This window comes from Sturnira hondurensis, unplaced genomic scaffold (assembly GCF_014824575.4).
Source record: "Sturnira hondurensis isolate 20B ecotype Veracruz unplaced genomic scaffold, ASM1482457v3 Scaffold0004338, whole genome shotgun sequence".
Classification (NCBI taxonomy): domain Eukaryota; kingdom Metazoa; phylum Chordata; class Mammalia; order Chiroptera; family Phyllostomidae; genus Sturnira; species Sturnira hondurensis.
In genome coordinates, this window is record NW_028076969.1 from 4,326,494 (window position 1) to 4,342,084 (window position 15,591).

General features: G+C 45.6%; 1 protein-coding gene across 4 annotated transcripts in view; it reads left to right on the forward strand.

The window, feature by feature from the left end:
* The first annotated feature begins 852 nt into the window (after window positions 1–852).
* Window positions 853–15,591, forward strand: part of NR1I2 (nuclear receptor subfamily 1 group I member 2) — a 30,889-nt gene continuing 16,150 nt past the window's right edge. Inside the window, exon 1 of one of the 4 annotated variants that reach the window (XM_037045574.1) lies at window positions 853–1,509. The gene's annotated coding sequence lies outside the window, so the exon portion shown is untranslated. The remainder of the gene's footprint in view (window positions 1,510–15,591) is intronic. The other 3 variants (XM_037045575.1, XM_037045576.1, XM_037045577.1) reach the window with 3 other exon arrangements.

Sequence of the window (15,591 nt, forward strand, 5' to 3'; positions counted from 1 at the left end):
TGAGGCCCAAGCCAACCTCCCAGCCAGCGGGATTTGCAATCCAATGCCACCCAGCCCTGGCAGAATCACCTATGGACAGTCAGAGACTTGACTGAAAAAGAGGAGGCCTATGACCATGGGTCCCGGTCTTCACCAAGATGGTGAGCTGTATGAGCCATCTAATTCTCTGCATTTGGTTGGGAAGGGCAAGCAAGTGACCACTTGAGAAATGTTGGGCCCCTGGGAAATCCCAGACTCAAATCCTCCTCACCCCCTGGGAAGGGCAAATTGAATGGAAAAGAAGACACCAATTTAAATTAAACAAATAATCATGCTCAAGTAGTAGTCTTGCTTTTCTTATCTGGAGGGCTGGATTAAAATATACTTGTATAATTCAAACTAAAAGCAATTTAAATCAGGAAATAAGTGATTTCAGGAAGTTCAAATTTCCACATGAAGAGTGCTGTGATAGTTTTTTGGAAATCCCTAATTCTCTTTCCCCCATGGACCATCAGTCTCCCTCTCCCGTCATGGCCAATGACCCTGCTTTACTGTTGTCTGAAGCACGCATCCAGTCCACTCTCACGTCTGTCACAGTGCATGCTTTACAGCACAGCAAGTAGGAGCAATGTATCCCAAGAAGCCCACCACTTTCATTTGTTCTTTTCCCCTAGAAGGCAAAAAAGCCATCAGCAGGGGCTGCTGGGGAACATGCAGGATTAGGCTAAGAATGAGGAGCTGCTGCCTCTCAGAAGAGGAGAGAACCCCTAAGAGCTCCCTGCAAGGTCCATTTTCCCTGCTCCTGGTCAGCCAGCTGTCCTGAGGTGGAGCCACAGGTCACACTCTTGTGATCTGTGCTCAGTCCCCTTATCTCACACTCCCAATTGCTCTGTGCTGCTGGTCTCTCTCTTATAAACACATGGGCCCTCACAGGTACCATCAGAATCCAGTACTTTGGCAAGTAACACTAGCCAGGAAGGTGGCTTAGACAAAGGGGAAATATGTTAGGACAGATAAGTTTAAAATAACTTTGCCCCAATGGCTAAAGTTCAGAGACCATCAGAAAGACAAAATTTGCTCAGAATTAGTTAGACAAAGCAGAGACAAGCAACATTTCTACCCATCTCCTGCGTTTTACAGTGAAGACAGTAGAGTGAAAAAAAGTAGGGGCACATAATGAGATTAAATACGGTAAGCTGTTCGTCTGCTGGTTGGAGTCCTGGACTTGGGACTTAGGAGTGTCTGTTGGGAGCCACTTAGAGCCACATCTGACCTGGACTGAAGTGTAGGTGAGAGACAAGACTGGCTCATATCCTGGGGAATAAGAACCTATGACGAGGACGGAGAACAGGAAGCACTGCCCGGACTTCAACAGGACCTGCAGGCTCTCTTGGCAAGGGAAGGGTTCACCTGCCACAAGCAAGCAACTAGGCTACTGGGGGTCTTGGTGTTCCGAATGATCCTTTGTTCCTGATTATTCAGAGTGGACCCCGAAGGAGAAGTCACAGCAAAGAAGTTACCACCAAGCAGGTAGGCTTTTTCCTTCTTTTGCTTTTGCTAGGGGCAGACTGCCCTCACTCCAGCTCCATGCAAAAAAAGTCTGGGAACACAAATGTAACTTACATTTGAGGTCTGCACCACAGTGGGTTGTGTAACATGTTAGCCTTGTTGCCCTCCACATTTCTGGGATGCAAGAGACCACAAAGACAGTCGCTTAGTGCTGAGTCCCACTAAGGACGGCCCCCGACCCTGCACAGGCCTCCTAGAGAAGCAGTCACAGTGGAAACAGTCCTCCTGAGCCCGAGGCCTACACACAATCAGCCCCTCTCTGCTGCAGACTTGGAGTCCAAAATAGCCTCAGCAAGGCCCTGGAGGCCACTACTTATTTAATGAGCTAGTTAATAAAACCATTTACCAAAAATGTTTATTTAAAGCATTTTAGTTACATAGCAACTAATAATATAATAATGTACAATAAAGATAAGTAAAGTACTATTAAAATACAAGTAATAACTAAAAATTTTTAGTTCTATAATAAACGGTCTAAATCAGGAGTTACAAACTATGGCTCACAAGCCAAATCTGGCCCACCAGCTTTTTTTATAAATAAAGTTTTATGGGAACACAGTCATGCTCATTCATTAGGTATTATTTATAGCTGCTTTTGCTCCACAAGACCAGAATCGAGTAGTTGCAAAACAGACAGTGTAGGTACCAAAGCATAAAAGTTTAACTATCTGGCTCTTTATAGAAAAAAATTGCCAGCTCCTAGTCTCAAGCTATTACCTTGTTCCTCAGTTATTATGGAATAGACACAATGGACAACCACAAAACTGATTAAACTATTGTTATTAGGTGATAGATTTTTAAAATTCTAAGTTATTACATGCTCCTTATAAAAATGAAAAAGCAATACAGAGAAAGCTAAATTCTCCTTTAGCCATCCCGACAGCACTAATACCCTCTTCCCCCGAAAGTAATTCCTGTAGCCAGTTTGGTGTGTTTATTGGCAGGTGGTTTCCTTTGCATTTGTATATATATATATGTAATAATAAATCAGTTGTGATATTCTCATTTTCCACCAAACACACTTTCTGTATCCATATTCTGTATGGAGACTTTCCAGATCTATACAGAGCTCTACCTCCATTTTAACTCGATGCTTTTATTTAGCCGTTTCCTTTTTGATAGATGCATATGCTGTTTCCTATATTCCCTTTTACCGAAATGCTACAGTGACCCTCACATATATGCCTCCTTTTGCCCATGTGCAGGTGTTTTTCTAGGGGGTGCACTGAGAAGCTGAATTGCTATGTCCTGGGATACGTGCATTTTAATTTTTGATACTGTCCAATAGCCTTCCACAGTGTCTGTAGCAATTTATACTCCAACTGGTAGAGAATAATGGTGCTCCTTCCCACCCTGATGCTGGCCATTTAGTGAACATTTTATTACTTTCCCAACTGGATGAGTGAAAGCAGTGACCCTTTTATAGATACCTAAATTCCTCTGATCACCAAGGTATTCATTTTCCAGGGTCGCCATAATAAAATACCACCGACTGGGTGGACTAAATAACAGAAATCTGTTTTCTCACGGTCCTGGAGGCTGAAAGACCAACATGAATGTGTCTGCTGACTTGCTTTCTCCTGAGGCTCTCTCCTTGCCGTGCAGGTGGCTGCCTTCTAGCTGTGTCCTCACATGGCCTTTCTTCTGTGTGAGTGCATCCCTGGGGTCTCTCTTTGTGATCAAATTTCCTTGTCTGACAAGGACACCAGTCATATTGAATTAGACTCCATTCTAATGACCTCATTTGGGCTTAATTGCCTCTTTAAAAGCCCCATATCCAAATAGAGTCACATTCTGGGGTGTACTGGGGACACAAGTCAACCCACAACAACCAATGAAGTTGGGCATCTTTTTATACAATTCTTGGCCATCAGACTATCTCTTCTCATTTGCTGACTCATATCCTTAGCTCATTTTATATTGGGTTATCTTTTTCTACTCACCTGTAGGAGTTTCATATTTATTCTTAACAGTGATTCTTTGATATACATGTAATAAATATTCTAAGCCTATAATTTGTTTTTAATTTTGTTAATGTGTTTTTAGTCAACAGAAGTATTTACTATTATTGTTATGCTGTTGTTGTTTTGATGTAGTTGAAGTTATTAATTTTCTCCTTTTTTGATTTTGCTCTTTATGTTTATTTAAGAAAGCTTTCTGGCCCTGGCTGGTGTGGCTCAAGGGATTGAGTGCCAGCATGGATACCAAAAGGTTGCCAGTTCAATTCCCAGTCAGGGCAGGTGCCTGGGCTGTGAGCCAGGACCCACCAGGTCCCCCCAAGTTGGGGGCCTGCGTTAGGCAGCTGATCACTGTTTCTCTCCCTCTTTGCCCATCCCTTCCCTCTCTCTAAAATTAAATAAATAAAATCTTTTGGAAAAAAAGAGAAAGCATTCTCAACTTCCAAACTTCTGACGATATTTTGGCATACCCCCTTCTAATACTTTTGTCATTAAAAAATAGGTCTTTAGCCCGCCTGGACTTTTTTTAAATGAATTGTTCTAATGGTGTTTATTGAAAAGTCTGTCTTCTTCCTTTCCGTTTGAAATGTCAGCTTTATCATGTGTTTCAGTTGGATATTCTCACTTTTTCATGTCTGTTGCTGGATACTCTGTTCTTCTGTATTGATTTTTGATTCCTGAGCCAATTTCCATCATAGCTTTACTGTTTCTCATTGTTTTTGACAAATGTATAGAAATCTACTTTTGGTCTGATATTTTGTCTGGTCATCTTACAGAATTCTCTTAATAGTTATAGGAGTTTATCAGTTGATTCCTTTGGAATTTCTTGGTAGACAACCATATAATATATGTAAAATAACAGCTTTTTCCTTTCATTCTAATCTTTACACTGCCTAGTACACATATGTGTGTATATAATATATAATATACATTATATAATATATAATTATATATTTTATAATCACAATATATAATATATTTTATATAACAATACATATTGTATAATATATTATCATATATTATAATTATATTATATATAATTATATATGCATGTATTATATATACATATATATTTGGTAGTATCACTTTTTCTTGGTCTTCCAACACAATGCTGAGTAAATAGCCATGAGAAAGAAATGCCTCAGGGCTGGTACAGACCTGGGTGGGCTGTGCACTGCCCAGTTCTAGGGGGACCATTCACGCTTAGAAGTCTTAGGTATTCTTGTCATGTTCCTGATTTTAATTCATTTTTATTACATGCTCTCAAGTCATATTTCTTGGTGACTCCTTTGCAGAATTCTTTGAGGCTGGGGCTGTGCCCTGGTCACAACCTGGGAAGGACATAGGAATGCGTGTGGGCCTCTTCTGGTACACAGGGGCCTTCTAGGTGTCAGGATTTGAAGGAAACTGCACCCAACACCTGCTTGTCCACCTGCCACACCTCCTGAGTTCTGTAAAACATTAAAGTTACACTCTGAATATCCTACTGAAAATTAACATGAAGATACATATTTAAATTCCTTATGTAACATATGAAACAATTCTCCTGGGTCTCTATGAATTCCAAACAGAGTCACACTACAAAACCGGAGGCGAGAGCACTACGCATGCATGTAAGAGACAGGCAGATAACTCAGAGGTTGCTGTGCCCTGCTCAATGTTGGAAGAGGGTCTGAGGTATACTTCTGACTTGGGCTGAACCCAGCTCTCAGCCCTGATCCATGTGTAGGGTTGAACTTTCCGACCTCTTGAGTCTGATGACTGTGGGAAACACAAAAGCCGATCTTCACTTTTGGCCGCCTGAAGATAACAGCTGACCTCTCACATTTGAATTCATACGATTTGATTTTTGCTCTCTCAGTTCCCTCTGGGTGCCTTTCCCATGCCAGGAGCAAGAAGGGGAAGACTTCTCTGTTCACAATATTTGACCCATTTCAAAATTCGTTTAAAATATATGATCTCATGTTATGATCGTGGGTTTTGTGACAAAAATTTAACTTAAGTAGTATGTCTATTTGCAAGAAGAACTGGAGTAAAGGGAAAAGCAAAGAGGTCCTATCACTTACTGGCTTCCTGACCTTGGGCACACTGCAGAGCCCCCATTTCCTCATTTCGGTAAAACAGGACCTGCCCCGCCCTGCGCGGCTGGGGAGGGGCCTGGTCCGTCGACCTCAGAGGCACCTCCCATCTCGGCACATCCCGAGATGATGATTTTGAAATCATTTTGTAAACATCAAAACCTGTGTAATGTGGGTTAATAAATTAACCAAGCTTCCCCCTTCCCGGAACAAAGCCAACAATTTTATAAGCTTCACTGTTGACTCTAGAAATGCAATTCTTGTATAATTTCCCTTTATTTGCTTTGTTTCCTCTTTATCCTCTGATATACATATTTAGTATATGCTACATGTATAGATATATACACAGATATTTGTATAGATATAAAACACACACATTATATGTGCTCATAGACATACATATAAAACATATGTGTGTATATATTATAATTCTGCTATTTCCAATAGTTTCTATCACTAAAATCATGATTTTTGTACCATTTTCCCCCTTTTGCTTAGATTCTGTTGTTTCAACTCCAAATTGCACACTCTTTCCTACCCATAACCTTGGTAACCTGGGTCCAAAGACTGATTTGATTCATTCGAAGATTAAATGTAACCTGCATCTCCTCTGCACACCCTTTTCCCGGGCAGGGGCTGTCTCTTTCGCCCCCAAACGTACACTGACTTTAAACAACAATTTGTGATGCCATTTCTCATGCCTGTGAGTTCTCTTTCTCCGTTTTCTGGATTCTCAAGATGTTTTTACTGCCATAGCCTCCGCCCACCATTTGGCCATCTTCTCCCTCATGTTCTTTTCTGTGTATGACGACTTTCTGTCTGGTTGGTTGGAGTTCGACAGCCTTGCTACTCCAAGTGGGCACCTCCGACCATGGCACTGGAACCTGCTAGGAAGGCAGGGGGGCTCGGGCCCAGCCCAGACTGCGAAGTGCACAGTCAAGGTGAAGGATCCCAGCTTGGCTGTAAGTGGCTCTGGGGACCTGGAGCAGACACAGGAGAGAAGGCAGGCAACAGTCGGTGATTGCCCTGGGCCCGGGACTCACAGAGATTCCAACGTGGCTCAAAACAAAGGGCATTTGGGATCAAATGCTGATTAATGACCTAGTCAACTTTTTACTCCTCACGGCACCACTTTTCACCTCCGCTGCTTCTTTCCTTCCTGCTTCTTTTTAGCCTCACAGCTTCTGCTTCCTCACATTTGTCCTGGCTCCAGGGCCTGCCTTCTGGCGTGAGGACCGCCCTAATGAGGCCAGACTGAGACAGGTGGGCACTCACATCCCTCTAATATTTTGGCTTCCTTTTTAATATTCTTTAAACATGTGACAACCATTTATTTAGTCATGAGGGATGCTGCTTTTTAAACTGTGGTAAGGTGTAACATGAAGTTTACCATCTTACCCATTCGGTGTACAGTCCAGTGGTCCCATGTGTGTTTACAGTGTGCGGCTGATCACCAGAACTTTTCTCTCTCGTGAGGCCGAAACTCTGCTTCCATTCATCAGCACCTCCGTATTCTTCCCTCTTACAGCCCCTGGCAGCTTTCACCTTGTTAAAAACCTTTGTTGAAGAATAATTGCAAATATAACTGTACATATTTAAAGAGTACACACGATGATATGATATACATATACGTCGTTGAATGATTGCCAAGGTCAAGATAACGAACACATTCGTCACCCTACACAGTGTGNACAGCGTGCGGCTGATCACCAGAACTTTTCTCTCTCGTGAGGCTAAAACTCTGCTTCCATTCATCAGCACCTCCGTATTCTTCCCTCTTACAGCCCCTGGCAGCTTTCACCTTGTTAAAAACCTTTGTTGAAGAATAATTGCAAATATAACTGTACATATTTAAAGAGTACACACGATGATATGATATACATATACGTCGTTGAATGATTGCCAAGGTCAAGATAACGAACACATTCGTCACCCTACACAGTGTGTATGTGGTGAGAACGCTTAAGACTCTCAGCGACTTTCAAGTACGTAACATTGTGTTATTAACTACGGCGACACGCTGTACATCACTACCACCCTCCTCTCTGTTTCCATGAGTCTGACTATTCTGGGTGTCTCTCATAAGTGGAATCACACAGTGTTTGTCTTTTTGTAAGGGGCCTATTTCACTTAGTATAATGCCCAGGAGGTCTGTCCACTGTGCGGCATCTATCAGAATTACCTTCCAAGGCTGAAAAATATTGCATTGTAAGTACATAACGCCTGTGTAGATATACCACACTCTGTCTGCCCATCCATCTGTAGATGGGTGTTTTGGCTTCACTAGCCATCTTTTGGCTGTAGTAAATAATGCTGCTGAGGATGTGGGTGCACAGATGTCTTCTCTTTGAAGTGTTGCTTTCAGTTCTTTCGGATATATACCAAGAAGTACAATTTCTGGATCATATGGTAATTCTAGTTTTAATATTTAGGGGAACCTGTACACTGCTTTCCGCAGTGGCTACTCCAGTGCGCATTCCCACCCACAGTGCACAAGGGCTCCCGTTTCCCCACATCCTCACCAGCACTGTGGTAGTTAGTGGCCATCCTCCTGTGCGGAGGCGGCGTCTCGCTGTGACCTCGACTTGCCTACCTCTGCTGATTAGGGATGTGGAGCACCTTTTTACATGTTTGTTGGCAAGTGATGCTCTTTTAATAAAAAGGGTGTACCGTGTGCTTCATGGTCGAAATAAATAAATTATTCCATGCATTTCCCAAACCAGGAAACTTCTAGGAAGGCATGTTTAAATGGTTTGATGATAAAACAGTCCACTTATTCCCTGAAGACAGCCCTATACCACACATCATCCCACTCCTGGCTCTGTCTTCGAATTTCAGCAGGTGGTTCAGGGCGGTCCAGGGTGGTCCTCTGTTGTGGACCACTCTGCCTGGTTCTAGGAATTGTAACTCTACCTTCTGTGGCTAAGGATGAGTCAGCGACCTTTGTAATGGGAGCCGCAGGAGACAAAGCTTGTCTCTGGTGGCAAATGCTGCCTCAGTTTCCTCCCTTTGTTCAAAGCATGGTCAGAAGTCCTTGACGGGTAAGACCCCTCAGAGGGGGGGCAACCTAGGCCAGACGTGATCACTTGGGAGGCCATCATGGAAGGACTCGGTTGGGGGAGGTGGCTGCGACAAAGAGGGAGCAATGGACTTTTGCCCCCCCACCCCCCCACCCCCAGCTTTGACAAAGTCCAAGTCCCCTTGTCCTCTGGGAGAAGCGCTTCCTGGCTCTAATCCCCTTAAGCCTGAATACCAGTTGGGGAGGGTGCAGCTCCTTGCCTTGCTAGAGCGTGTCCAGGGAAAAATCTGGCATCACAAAGACTTCCTGATAAACCTGTGAAATCTCTGCTAAGAGTGCTTTCATTCATATGTTAAGGGTTCAAGCAGAAAACCCTAAAACTCTGTTCCTGACAGACTCTGACTCAGACTAAGCCCTCAGATTTCTTTGAAATGTTATCTATTGTTTGATCCTTGCTGCCCTGTATTCCTGTGTATTAGAACCCAATAAAAGGCCCTGGAGGAACGGGCTCAAGGCTTTTTGCCCCTGAGAAACTGGCCACCTCTCCTCCCCAGGCAGATCACACCATCTCTCACAGGCCCCCAGAAGGCCTCTGGACCCTTTGTTCAGGTTCCAGGGCCTGGATCAACTCAGAGCCCCACTGAGGGCAGCTGCGGGGGAAGGGGGGAGGGGTTGGGCTGGCAGGCATGCTCCTCCTGCAAGGCAGCCTGGGCACATTTACCCAAGAGTCTCCTTGACAAGGAGAACATCGGAAGCTATGAACTTTCATATGTAACTCCATTGTCCCTTGTGTAATTGCCTCAAAAATGTTGGCATTTAATCTGACGCATCCTGTCTTCTTCTGGTGTGTGTGTTAAGGAAGGAGTAATTCCTTTTTCTATCAAAAGCTTTCCTGATCCCTGTGCTAAACCTGAAAGCTGATTTGATGGGTGTTATCTTTTCGAAACCCCCACTTCCCACTTTAACTTCCACCTTGCTGCCAACTCATTCCCTTCTGGACACAGTTTGCTCCTCCGGCTCCAGAGCTGCCAGAAAGAGAAGGAAGCTCAGTCCTTGCCATTCAAGCCTGATGACAGAGTTAGCAGTGTGGCAGTGTGACGGGGTCAATGGCAGGACAGAGTCAAGGACAGGCCAAGTACTCCTGCTCTGCCGTATTAATGGAAGGGGACTCTCTGAAGAATTCTTGTTTTGCCACTGTCATCACGGCATTTGGGCCTGACATCAGCATCAAAATGTGCCAGGTGCCTGAGCCGGAAATGCTCTGCTGCTGGTCGGAGACGGTTTCTCCCCTGGAGACTCCAGCAGTTTGTGTGGCTGCGCTTAACAGATACGAGAGACCAGGGCAGAGATGGATTTACACAAACAAAATGTAGGCTTCTGGGCCCCTCACTCACACGGGCCTCATCCTACGGTCATATGCTTTTGTAAAAATATGCAAAAGAATGATATTCAGCCACAGTTGTATTTAGATAACTTCTACTTCCACTGTTCTATTTTCCCCAATGTTGGGTCATGGTGGAATGGCCATGGGCCCATTTGGGGGTCAGGCTACAGGCAACTGAGTCGGAGACACAGTTAGCTAGGGTGTTTTCAGGTGGTGCAGTTACTTGCCTGTGGAGTTAGTTACTGCAAGGGACCAAAAGATGCGGGCCCGAGGGGGGTCTCACCACCATCACACCTGTGGTGGCCAGACTGAAAGAGGGGAACGAGGTTTGAAACATGTTGAGCCAGACCTGTGTCTACAGAAAACCCTCCCACGCAGGAAGACTTAAGTGGAAGAATCTTGACAGAGCTTTTTCTGTTTGACAGAAACGCTCAACAATAGTGAGGATGAATCTTTTCTCCATTATCACAGTAAAAAGCAAATTTTGATCAACAGCGCTAGAGGAAAGATTTTATCTTTTCTGTTCCTTATACTAAAAAATGACCCTTCCAAAATCATTGTTATATGAAGAGTTTAATTTGTTTTCTGTGGTTGCTACAATAATACCCCATGCTTGGTGGCTTCCACAATACAGAATTTAGCATCTTACAGTTCTGGATGTCCAAAGACTAAAATCATTGCCATGGGGCTAAAATCAAGGTGTTGCCAGGTGGCTTCCTTCTGGAAGCTCCTTCTCCAGAGGAGAATGTGCTTCCATGGTTTCTCCAGTGTCTGGCTGACACCTGCAATTCCGCGGTTCCTGGTTTCTTTCTCATCTTCAAAGGCAGCGGCATAGCATCTGACCCCTTTTCCACATCACATCTCTTTCTCTGACCAAACCCAGGAAAGTTCTATGATTTTAAGCATTCATGTGATTATATTAAGGCCACCTTCTGAATACTCTCCCTATTTTAAGGCCTGTACGTTAATCGCATCTGTCAAGACCCCTTTGCCGTATAAGGAAACATCTTCACGTGTTCCAGGTGAGGACATCTTTGGAGGCTATTATTCTGTCTCCCACAAATGGACAAAGATACAATAGGGGTGTGTCAGGAGATTCATTAATTAAAATGTTACATTATTTTCCTGGTCTTGTGATGTTTCTCGCTTGCCCTTTCTAATATTTGTAATGTATTATGATTTAAAAAATTCTTTCTCTCAAAAATATATGCTCTTTGGTACCTAGCTGTATTTGTACTTGTATATTCTTTTTCTTAAAGAAGAATCCTCTAATTTTGTAAGCTTCAGACCCCCATGTACGCTGACTAATAGCAACTCCACTCTCTTGAAACTAAACTGAGAACTTGAGAACTTTCCCCCATCCCAGCAGTGGGAGTGGGCTGCTGGCTGGTGTGGCTCACAGGCCACCGAAGGAACCACGCCCATGTGGAACGGGGGCTCCGGTGTCTCAACTAGTGACCCTCCTTCTGTCTGTGACCTCAGAGTCACTTACTTAAGCCAAGTGTAGCCTGCAGGCATGGTGTAAGGGCAGCCCCAAATAACAGGCATATGGGGGGTAGCAGAAAAGAGGGGTGACGCAAAGAGTCCCTGAACTGTCACACTGAAAACTTAACAGATCTCCTCCTTCGGCAAGTACCACGGTTCTCCTCTGTCCACCCAGTCAGCTCGTTCTCCCTTTGTCCGGCCACCACACCGCGGCTTGTCTGCCTCGCTCTGTGGGACACTTTTCTGGAGCCCCTCGGCATGACCAGCAGCCTATCCACTTTTCTTGTGCAACCTTAAGGAAAGCACACCTCACCTGTGGTCTCTTTTTGGCCCAATTTAACCTGTCCTCTTCGTCCCTTAATGCTGCCTCCCCTCCCACGGCCCATGCCTCTGCTGGAACTTTCGCTTGAACTTCTTTCACTCCTTTGCTTTTGACAATTTCTGAACTACAACCCCCATTCTCCCTTCCCTAGTTTTTTTCTGTTTCTTAGCTGTGTCCCAAAGCCTTGACAAAGGCTTCTCTCCTGCCCATCACTTCCCTCCTAGCATTTTGCTTTTCCTGCTGTAGTGAGAATTTTCTCCTCCCCAGACCTCTCTGCTCAACTCCAAAGACCAACAGGCAGCCTCCTGAACCTCTTGCTGGGCATTTTCTCCTTCCTTGCACATGAAGACAACCACTTCCCTCACTGACACCCGATTTCTGGCCTATTGGCCCGGATGTACCCACAGTGCCAATTACCTGCGTTCTCACAGTGTCTAACACTTGACTCCAAAGACCAGCGGTCGATCATTTCCCACCCACTCACTCTCATCAGGATACCTTTCTTCCCAGCACCTTCCTGTTACTCCTTCCCTTTCATGTGTTGATTCTGTGGAGGGAGGAGTATGTTCGTTCACAGATTTTTCTGTGTTTTTTTTTCTGGGTTGTAGTCATGATCAGCCATGTATCCTTGTAGCACTGAGTATGGCTTCAACGCTTGTGTTGAGTGTGCCGCATCTCACAGCCTCACCTCCCTTTGATCAGGAAATCCCAGGCCTCTGGACCTGAAGCAGGGTCTCATTCTGCCTTTTGTTTTTGGAACCTGGAATTGCTCTGAGTCCTCTCCCAGCACCATGGCAGCCCCACTCTTCAAGAGTACCTATGTGGGCCTCCTACTGTCCTCTGCTGGTAACAGCCCACCGTGGTGTACTATCTAGCTCTTTCTGTCAAGACTGCCTCCGCAGTCCTCTCCTGGCTCCCTCCTCAGCCCTGTCTCCTCTCCTCTCTCCCCTCGGGCTCCCAGCTCCCAGCCCCTTTCTCTCCTCCTCCCTTCCTCCTAGGGATCCTTGCTCCTTCTAGAGGAGCAGCATAATTTATGTTTTCTTCAGAATTTCCCTCCATTGTCTTGTGGGGATGCACCACTCTCCTTGCTTTCTTTCTCTTCAGGTTCAAATGTGTCTTCCCTGAAGTGCATGCTCTCTACTCCTGGGGTGGGGGGGGCCGCTCTGGGCAGGCTTCTGAGTGACACCTGCCTCCACAGTTCCTTTGCAGTCTCCTCTCCCTTCACTGCTTACCCTTCCAGATATGCCCCCAGGGGCAACATTCCCTGGGACAGGGCAGCACAAGCTTCTCTTCCTCTTCATGTTGGCCTCATCAGTGGCTTCCATGTCAGTTATGAAGATCCTGAGCACCAGAGAAGTTGGTGAGTGGAGCGAGTTAGTCCAAGGTCAGTGGCAGAAGCTGGGGCCTCTTGACAGCAAGGACAGGACAATGCCCACTGCATCTCCAGTCCAAGGGAGCAAAACACAAAGTCCTCTGATGTCCAGGAGGTTGTGGGACAACTGGGTCCTGCTCAGCCACAATCAGTCACTCCCATGTGTATGTGTGTGACCTTTATGGAGGATCTCCCTTCTCCCTAATTTAATTGGGGATTTGGAGCCCTTAGCAAATGAAGCAGCTGCATATATATAGTGGCTCTACATCAGCCTGGAAAGACCACTGTTGCAGGAGCACAGGGCCAAGCCTTCAGCAATTTCAACGATTCCTTAGACAGCACACTGTGGGACCATCTCAGTGCCAAAGCCCCCCAGAGATCCCTTGTGACTAAGCCAAAGCAGGTATTTTGAAGGGCTTGGTCAAAGCCCCGGGCTGGTGGGAGACGAAAGAAACAGCCTTCAACATAAACAATGACCAAAACACAAAGGCCAAGACCCATTGAATCCGCAGGAAACAGGCAGCATCAGCACCCCAAAACGGCAGGTTATTTATTTATTTATTTATTTATTTATTTATTTATAATCTTCACCCAAGGATATGTTTGCTGATTTTAAAGAGAGGATGGGGGAGAAGGGGAAGCATCAATGTGAAAGAGAAACGTTGATCATTTGCCTCTTGTACGTGCCCTGCCTACGCATCGAACTTGCAGCCTTTTAGTGCACGGGGTGACCCTCCCACCAACGGAACCACCCAGTCAGGGCTGCCAGTCCTTTTGGACACAGGTCATCTGTGTACATGAACCTCTGCTTAGGAAGTCGGGGATGTGGGATACAGATGAAGCCACCCAGAAACTGGCCAAGATCCAGTGGACGAGCATCACGACCTTGACTATTTCTCTGACATGGGACAGGGCACCTCTGGGTGTGACAAGAGTGGCAGCAAGTTTCCTTGGTCCCTTCTGCTAGCACCAGCAATGAGATGGCAGGAACTGAGGATCTCAGGGAGTCACTTTCTGCCGAGAACAAAGAGCTACTTGAAAGGCATCACACGAGGTGGAGGACTGTTTGAAATGCACCACCTAGGAAAAAGTGACCTAGAAATGCAGAAGGTTTAATAAATGGCTCCCCTGCTCAGAAACAGATCCCGTGAAGGATGCAGCAGAATGCTGAGTTGTTGAATTGAAAACACATATTTCAGAGTCAGACTGACCTGGGTTCAAATTCTGCCTCCACCTCCTACTAACTAAGCATGGTCAACTAATCACCCACCCAGTGAGGGGTGGGGATGTGTGCTCACTTCGGCAAGCCTCAGTCATGCACAAACATTACATCCCTCCATCCATTCATTCTTTTATTAATGGCTCTTCCTTGCCAAGACTATATTCTATCTTTGGTCTTCAGACTCAATACTGGATTTTACCATTAGTTATTTTTGCAAAGGCCTCACAGAAGAAGGATTTCACTTTCCAGGAATACATGAGGTGATCTTGTCAAGCCTCTACTGGCAGTTTCCCAGAACACCAAGCACAGTGAGGAGCAGGTAGAAGCCTCAGAGTAAACACAGCTGGAGTCCATTGGATCTGCAGGCCTAATTGGTCATGACATTCACACGGAAGAGAGACGTGGCTGGCACGTACCAGTCACCTGGTCACTGTGATTTTCCTGTCCACAGGGTACCGTTCCATGGGGAGGACTGATGTGCGAGTGCCGCAGGATCAGGACACCCCAGTTCCCATCTGTTGCTAACTAGATTCCCGGGGTTCTGTTTCCATTATTTCTTGCCATGCAACAAACTTCTCCACGACTTCCTGGATTACACCAACCACCATTTTCTTTTCTTCATGATTCAGTGTGTTGGTTGCCAGGGCTCAGTCGGGAGCCCTTCTGCCTCGCATGGCATCAGCTGGATGCGTAACTGGGCTGGGACATCCAAGAGCTTGGTGGGCATGGCTGGAAGCCTGGGGCAGCTGGGTCCCTCTCCTCTGTGTCATCTCAGGGGCTCTCTCTTCACATGGCTTCATCGTGGGGTCACGCTGGCAGGGGAGCCGGACCTTCTCACATGCTGGTGAAGGGCTCCCCAAAGGGCAAGAGCAGAAGCTACCAGGCCTTCTTTCGGTTCAGGCCCAGAACCAACGGCGTCACTTCCCCACATTCTATTGCTTAAAACAAGTCACAGACCATGGCAGATTCGTCACAGGAGAGGACTGCATGAGGGCAAGACTCCCAGGAGGTGAGGCTCCTTGGGAACCACCTCTGGAGAATAGTTGTCAGGGCTCTCTACCTGGGGTTTCATAACAATATGAGAGAACGGACCACGGAATGCACCAGTGTCTGCTTATTTAACAGAACACTTAGGCAAAACAGAGTAAAAGGTATAACAATGCTAGGGAGTGGGATTCTGACATTAATTCTAGTACCTCCACA